Consider the following 8,614-nt stretch of genomic DNA (forward strand, 5'->3'; position numbering starts at 1 on the left):
CCCTGTCTATCCCTCTCTCTGACTCACTCTCTGTCTCTGTAAAAAATAAATAAATAAAAATTAAAAAAAAAAAAGTTTAGAGACTTCTTAAAAAATAAATAAAGTATGAATACTATTTACAGGCTATACTGTAAAAGCAAATACCAGTAACTAAAAGGCAAAGTGGAGGCGGGGAAGAATGAGGAAGATACAGAAGGGATAAATGGTGATGGACAGACACTCGACTTAGCATGGTGAACACACAATACGGTTTACAGATGTAGATTCTGCACCTGAAATGTGCATAATTTGGTTAACCAGTGTCACCCCAATAAATTCAATTTAAAAAATAAGTGGAACAACAAATTGATGTCTCTTTCTCTTCCTCTCTCTCTAAAAAATCAGTAAATAACAAATTTAAAAGATAATAAATAATCAATGTATATTATAAATTATAATATCAATATTTTAATTATTTATTTAATTAAACCTGAAAGTTGTTTTAAACATTCAAAATCATTGACTGTTTGTTTAATTTTGCATAATAATCTTCTATCTAGCCTGTCTTGTGGTGGCGCAGTGGATAAAGTGTCGACCTGGAACACTGAGGTCCCTGGTTCAAAACCCTGGGCTTGCCTGGTCAAGGCACATATGGGAGTTGATGCTTCCTGCTCCTCCCGCCTTTCTCTCTCTGTCTCTCTCTGTCTCTCTCTCCCTCTCTTCTCTCTAAAATGAATAAATAAAGTCTTTAAAAATAAATAGACTGCAAATATCTTTAAATGTTAGAACCAGCAGGAGAAAAGTGGCAGCCAGTTTAACCAAGTGAGGACACAAACACAGAAATCTCCCCAGTAGTGGGAAGGCAACAAGAATCTTCTGCTGACTGACCTGCTCCAAATCAAAATACAAACATTATTAGGCCCCAAATTAACCAACCAAGGCAATCTGTTATTTATGATGGATATAATAAAAGACTGACCTACGTCGGTTATTTCAAAGTATATGTGTAAATTATCTCAGTTGATTGTTATAATTACTTGGCATGATAGACAATATCCTCTATTTTTCAGGTGAGAGTTTAACTTTTTCCTAGGGGAGACATTATTATCCTGGACAGTAAACAAACCTGTCCTTTGCTTTGTATGGAGATAGTTTCTCTGTCTTCCAGCACTGTTCCCGTGAAACACTGTTCCTTGAAACAATTGTCTGAAGCACTCAGTTCCTTACCCCCTAGTAGCAGAAAGACCCACTGAAAATTTACTCCTGACAATTTTTTTCTTTGCCACCTGGAATGTGTAAGGTAATTATGAAACAAGTAAATGCATTGGTATAGGAAATAGGAAAATGTTCACAAATCTATTGCAGCTGTGAAAGTACATTTTATCCACTTCATTGTTAGTGTTAGACTTCTGGTAATATATTACAGTTAACCCCCACATCGGTTAGTTCCCATAACAACTCTACTAGTATTGAAACAAAATTTTATTTTATTGTGAAACAAAATTTAAAAAATTGAAAACAAAATAAAAACTTTCTTCATGTATGTTAAGTTGAATAAGCATTTAAAAATTTTGTTGAGGTTAGATTCCCTGATACTTACAAAATTCTATTGTCCATAAAACACGGGAAGAAAATGAAGCAGAGCCACAGTTCATCCTCTGTAATCTCTTACAGCACAGATTGTAAGAGGTTTAGGATCACATCCCATATAGAAGTAAGGCTTTAACACTTCAGAAAATGTATCCCTGAAAGAATGGATGTGAGACCTGTCATTCAAGCTGTAAAACGAAACCTGACTCAACTCATAATCTACATAGATGCCAATTCCTCTGGGCCTCTCCTTCAGCATAAGGGAGACAGGAACAGACCCTCGTGCCATATAGTCACCATTGTACAGCTGAATCATCCAACAGCTGTTCCATCCTGGCGGCCGCTGATTTCTCTTCCTGGTAAGGGAGTCTTCACAAACGCCCACGGCCCACTCAGGCTTGTCATCCACCTGGACCTCCCAGTAATGGCGGCCACAGTTAAACCCTTCGGAACCCAGGACAACTGGATCGACCATAAATCTCTTTGGATTCCAAGGAACTCTTTGCCTTTTCCTCACAAATGTCACAGACTTTTTATCCTCAAACACAAGCAGATGAGGATGTGCTGCCTCAGGATCGACAGAAAATTCTCTAAATTTTTGTATAATTTTCTGCAGAGCCAAATACTGTAGAGGAAGACTGTATTCTTCTCTCCTTAACTGGGCCCAATAGACAGCTGGGGGGGGGGGGGTGTGTGTCTCAGTCTTCCACAACGGTAGAGAACACCCTTGATATCCAACAGAAAGGTCACATCTGACATCTCATTCCTCTCTGTCATCTCATTTCATAGAGCTTTGAGGGTGGAAATGAGGCCTGAAAATTTACTTATATTTGCCCTGAGTTTTTGTTGAACGTCCTTCTCCAACTAACCTTGAGAGAGCTGCTTCCTGATCATGTTCTACAGATTGCATCACTCAAATTCAAAGACTAATTTCTGTTTCTGTTTTTCCACCTTATCTCTCAGTTCTAAGGATATTTTGCTTTGAATGCTTATTAATTTCTGAATGTCTGCCACCTGCTGCTGAGCCTTTGCCTGTGATGAAAGGCGGCCTCCTGCATGGGCCTCACCTGGTGGCCCTCGTGGTCAGGGGGCTGAGCGCACAGGGGACACAACACCTCTAGGTCCTCCTCACAGAAGAGGGTCAGGACCTGGTTGTGCTTCCCACACAAGCGCTTCTCTTCCTGCCGCTTCTTCTTGCTCCTGATGACCTGGAGGAGCTTGGCAATGTCAATCATGCTTTCTAGCTGGGTGTTACTCCTCAAGTGCCTCTCTTGGCATGGGTGATGGCACACAGGGCAAGGGAACCTGCCCCTTAGGTCAGCCCAGAACTGTTGGATGCAGAAGCGACAGAAGTTGTGCCCACATTCGATGGTGACAGGGTCTCTCAGGTCATCCAGACAGATGGGACAGTTTACTTCTGCTTGGAGTCCTGCCAGGGCTGCTTCAACCGCCATTGGCCGTGAGTGAAGGACTGGAGTGAGATGATGGGTTTTCTTTAGGAGGTTGGGCTTCATGAAGTCTCTCCACGGAGAAGCAGGTACACCCTCAGATCTCACTGTTCTTCCTGTCCTGAATGATTCGTTCTTATGAGCCCACTGGCAGCAGGTGTCCAGAGGTACTCTGTCTACCACCTCCAGCCGATCAGAGTAGTTGAATCCAAGCTCAGCAATTCTCTAGGTCAGAAAGCAGACATGTTTCAAAAGTACCTATTTGATGAGAAAATATTGTTTCATGTAAAAAAAGGCTATCATTTGTTCTGTGGTTCTCACTGCCACATTTATCCTTTTTTTAAAAATTACTTTTATTTATTCATTTTAGAGAAGAGAGACAGAGAGATAGAGAGATAGGTAGATAGAGAGAGAGAGAGAGACAGAGAAAAGGGGGGAGGAGCAGGAAGCATTAGCTCCCATATGTGCCTTGACTGGGCAAGCCCAGGGTTTTGAACCAGCGATCTCAGCATTCCAGGTCGACCCTTGATCCACTGCGCCACCACAGGTCAGGTAGCACTGCCACATTTAAAGTAAGCACTGATTTGTCTTTACCACTATAGTCCACCTAAACCCAAGTCATCTACAAGGCTGCTGAGTGGGGCTGTGGAAAGTGGATGGAGTTGAGACTGGATCACCTATATGTGGGTCAACTTCCAGCCTTAGTGACCTACCCTCAGGGAAACCTGGGGAAAGGTACTTAACATTCTTCTAGGAAATTTGGTAAACAAGAATAAAATTCCCAACTTGATTTTTTTTTAGATTTTATTTTTATTCACTTTAGAGAGGGGAGAGAGAGCGAGAGCAAGCAAGAGAGAGAGAGAGAGAGAGAGAGAAGGGGTAGGATCAGGAAGCATCAACTTCCATATGTGCCTTGACCAGGCAAGCCCGGGGTTTTGAACTGGTGACCTCAGCATTCCAGGTCTACACTTTATCCACTGCACCTCCACAGGTCAGGCCCAACTTGATTTTAATCCTGTGAGAAACCTAATGATTTGGCACTACTTAGTTTAAACTGGTTATTTTTGATAACGCTGAATTCATAATACAAGGAGACCTCGGGTTACAACAGTCGTGACATATGATGTTTCAAGTTTACAATGCTCACTCCCATAAAAACTTTAAAAAAAAATGAGATGTGAATGTTTCAGCTTATGCTGTCAGCATCATACTTTTTTTATACTCATTTTTTTTCCTGTTACTACAATACAGTTTACAGTACAGTATATTTATGTTCTTTTCTGTGGCTTAGTTGTGTTTTATGTTCTAGATTATGATTTTACAACTGTGTTAGGATAGGTAAGTGACTTAAGCTAAGGCTTGTTTCAACTTAAACAGCAAAATTCAAGTTACATCGCTATCATAGGAACAGAACTATGTTGTAACCAGAGGATCCCCTGTATATCAGTTTACTCTTTTTTTTTTTTTTTTGTATTTTTCTGAAACTGGAAACGGGGAGAGACAGTCAGACAGACTCCTGCATGCGCCTGACCGGGATCCACCCAGCACGCCCTCCAGGGGCGACGCTCTGCCCACCAGGGAGCGATGCTCTGCCCATCCTGGGCATCGCTATGTTGCGACCAGAGCCACTCTAGCGCCTGAGGCAGAGGCCAAGGAGCCATCCCCAGTGCCCAGGCCATCTTTGCTCCAATGGAGCCTTAGCTGCGGGAGGGGAAGAGAGAGACAGAGAGGAAGGAAAGGGGGAGGGGTGGAGAAGCAGATGGGCGCTTCTCCTGTGTGCCCTGGCCGGGAATCGAACCTGGGACTTCTGCACGCCAGGCCCATGCTCTACCACTGAGCCAACCGGCCAGGGCCTCATTTTTCTTTTAAGCTTCTCTCATCCAAGTACTAACCAGGCCCGACCCTGCTTAGCTTCCGAGATCAGATGAGATTGGGCGCGTTCAGGGTGGTATGGCCGTAGACTCTTTTAAGCTTCTCAACTGCAGGATATATCCATGTATGTACGGAATGTGATGGAATTTGGACTAGATTAGATATACTCCGAGAATCCTCCAAATCAAAAAACTGATTTTCCTGCCTGACCAGGCAGTGGCCTAGTGGATGGAGCATCAGACTGGGATGCAGAGGACCCAGGTTCAAAACTCCAAGGTTGCCAGCTTGAGTCCAGGGTCATTGGCTTAAGCAAGGGGTCACTAGGACTGCTGTAGCCCCCTGGTCAAGGCACATATGAGAAAGCAATCAATGAGAAACTAAGGTGCCGCAACGAAGAATTGATGCTTCTCATTTCTCTCCCTTCTGGTCTGTTTGTCCCTATCTGTCCCTCTCTCTACGTCTCTGTCACAAAAAAATAAATTAAAAAAAAAAGAATCATCTTGCCCTGGCCGGTTGGCTCAGTGGTAGAGCGTTGGCCTGGTGTGCAGGATTCCCGGGTTTGATTCCCAGCCAGGGCACACAGGAGAAGCACCCATCTGCTTCTCCACCCCTCCACCTCTCCTTCCTCTCTGTCTCTCTCTTCCCCTCCTGCAGCCAAGGCTCCATTGGAGCAAAGTTGGCCCGGGTGCTGAGGATGACTCTGTGGCCTCTGCCTCAGGCGCTAGAATGGATCTGGTTGCAACAGAGCATCTCCCCAGATGGGCAGAGCATTGCCCCTTGGTGGGCGTGCCGGGTGGATCCTGGTCGGGTGCATGCGGGAGATGCAGGAGTCTGTCTGACTGCCTCCCCATTTCCAACTTTAGAAAAATACAAAAAAAAAAAAAAATCATCTTGTAAAAACAACAACTGATTTTCCTGTGATGCTCAGAATGACTAAAATTGGAGCTCAAGGTTTTCATGTAAAATGAAACAGAAACATATACCCAAACAACTGCTCTCTGAAGTAATTGTCACTGGTGAGCTACCCACTAGTGACAATGATTTGCAGGGACAAGATAGTAAGGTGAAGAAATACAGTTTTTTCTTTGAAGCAGTTACTGATCCAAGTGGTGGCTGAACTGCTGAAAAAGCAAGTGCAGCTTTCAGTTGACTTCTCAGGATTGAGGGAACAAACTTGGAATTCAGGGCACCCCACAGAGGATGCTTCCCTGTGCCACACACTAAAAGTGGGCATCAAAAATGGGCTACCTCTCCCTGGCCGTTGGCTTAGTGGTAGAGTGTCGGCCTGGCGTGCAGAAGTCCTGGGTTCGATTCCCGGCCAGGGCACAAAGGAGAGGCGCCCATCTGCTTCTCTCCCCCTCCCCCCCTCCTTCCTCTCTGTCTCTCTCTTCCCCTCCTACAGCGAGGCTCCATTGGAGCAAAGATGGCCCGGGCGCTGGGGATGGCTCCTTGGCCTCTGCCCCAGGCGCTAGAGTGGCTCTGGTCGCGGCGGAGCGATGCCCCGGAGGGGCAGAGCATTGTCCCCTGGTGGGCAGAGCGTCGCCCCTGGTGGGCGTGCCGGGTGGATCCCGGTCGGGCGCATGTGGGAGTCTGTCTGACTGTCTCTCTCCGTTTCCAGCTTCAGAAAAATACAAAAAAAAAAAAAGGGCTACCTCTGCAGCCCTGGCCAGGTTACTCAGTTGGTTAGAGCACTGTCCTGATACACCAGGGTTGTGGGTTTAATCCCTGGTCAGGGCATATACGAGAATCAACCAATTAATGAATAAATAAGGAGAACAACAAATTGATATTTCTCTCTATATATTCCTTTTTCTCTCTCTAAAATCAATCAATAACTTTTTTTTAAATAAGCTACTCCTAAAAAACAAAACAAAACAACCCTACCCCTTAAAATGGCTATTGACTTAATCATCTCTGAACCTAATACAATAGGTTTAAGACAATCTTGGTTTGAGCGTCAGAGGTCAGAGACCCCCAAAAAGAATTTCAAAGTGGTAAAATATAAAGTGTTTATCTAGGCCCTGGCTGGTTGGCTCAGTGGTAGAGCGTCAGCCTGGCGTGCGGGAGTCCCCGGTTCAATTCCCAGCCAGGGCACACAGGAGAAGCGTCCATCTGCTTCTCCACCTCTCCCCCTCTCCTTCCTCTCTATCTCTCTCTTCCCCTCCCGCAGCCAAGGCTCCATTGGAGCAAAGTTGGCCTGGGCACTGAGGATGGCTCTGTGGCCTCTGCCCTCAGGCACTAGAATGGCTCTGATTGCGACAGAGCGACGCCCCACATGGGCAGAGCATCGCCCCCTGGTGGGCATGCCCGGTGGATCCTGGTCGGGCGCATGCAGGAGTCTGACTCTGTTTCCAACTTCAGAAAAATACAAAAAATAAAATAAAAAATAGAGAAGTCTCTGATACAAAGTCACTTATCTGAGGCATAATGGGATTCCTCATGAGAGTGCACCACCCACATCGTGCAGTAGTCAAGGGCGTGGGGAAAAGCTTAGTCTTAAAACTAAGCCTTAGGCTATAACGACCCGGCCTGCTTACAGCCTGTCCCCCACACCCAATTTATAAGAAAAAAAATTTTTTTTTAAAAATATTTAATTAATTAATTAATTAATTAATTAATTTTTTTTTTTTCTGAAGCTGGAAACGGGGAGAGACAGTCAGACAGACTCCCGCATGCGCCCGACCGACCGGGATCCACCCGGCACGCCCACCAGGGGCGACGCTCTGCCCACCAGGGGGCGTCGCTCTGCCGCGACCAGAGCCACTCTAGCACCTGGGGCAGAGACCAGAGCCACTCTAGCACCTGGGGCAGAGGCCAAGGAGCCATCCCCAGCGTCCAGGCCATCTTTGCTCCAATGGAGCCTTGCTGCGGGAGGGGAAGAAAGAGACTGAGAGGAAGGAGAGGGGGAGGGGTGGAGAAGCAAATGGGCGCTTCTCCTGTGTGCCCTGGCCAGGAATCGAACCTGGGTCCCCCACACACCAGGTCGATGCTCTACCGCTGAGCCAACCGGCCAGGGCCAAGAAAAAAAAAAATTTAAGTGTTTATCTATACAGCTGGTGAGAATGTAAGTTGGTACAACCATTTCAGAAAACAATTTTGCATTATCAAATGTGAACATAAATTTATTTTAGGATCCAGATATTCTACTCAGGTTATATACCCATCAGACATATGAACCAAAAGGGAATTTAAAAAAGTGCACCAAAGCCCATACACAAAGGTTCATGGTTGTCTGACCTGTAGTGGCACAGTGGATAAAGCATCAATCTGGCATGCTGAGGTCACTGGTTTGAAACCCTGGGCTTGCCCAGTCAAGGCACATAGAGGAAGAAACTACTACTAATTGATGCTTCCCACCTCTCCTCTCTCTCTCTCTCTCTCCTTCAAAATCAATCAATCATAATAATAATTTTAAAGGTTCTTGGCAATATTTTTTATAACAGATGGAAATAACTCAATGTCCTACAACATTTGATTGCATAAATGGATTGTGGTGTATTCATACAATCATTAATCAACAATGGAAAATGGTGATGGATGGAGACATAACTGGCTGTAACCATGTTATTTCCATGATTATCTTAGCCCCTGGCCTGATTACCTGTATAATGACTAAACTCTGCCCAAGTTTCTAGGTTCCATTAAAACTGAATTGTGCCTGACCAGGCCGTGGTGCAGTGGATAGAGTGTCGGACTGGGATGCCGAGGACCCAGGTTCGAGAGCC

The 8,614-nt window shown here is 45.2% G+C and overlaps 1 pseudogene; it reads right to left on the reverse strand.

Moving 5' to 3' along the window:
- Positions 1-1,630: 1,630 nt before the first annotated feature.
- Positions 1,631-3,023, reverse strand: LOC136388221 (tripartite motif-containing protein 75-like; annotated as a pseudogene).
- Positions 3,024-8,614: the final 5,591 nt, after the last annotated feature.

This window comes from Saccopteryx leptura, chromosome 1 (assembly GCF_036850995.1).
Source record: "Saccopteryx leptura isolate mSacLep1 chromosome 1, mSacLep1_pri_phased_curated, whole genome shotgun sequence".
NCBI classification, from domain to species: Eukaryota; Metazoa; Chordata; class Mammalia; order Chiroptera; family Emballonuridae; genus Saccopteryx; species Saccopteryx leptura.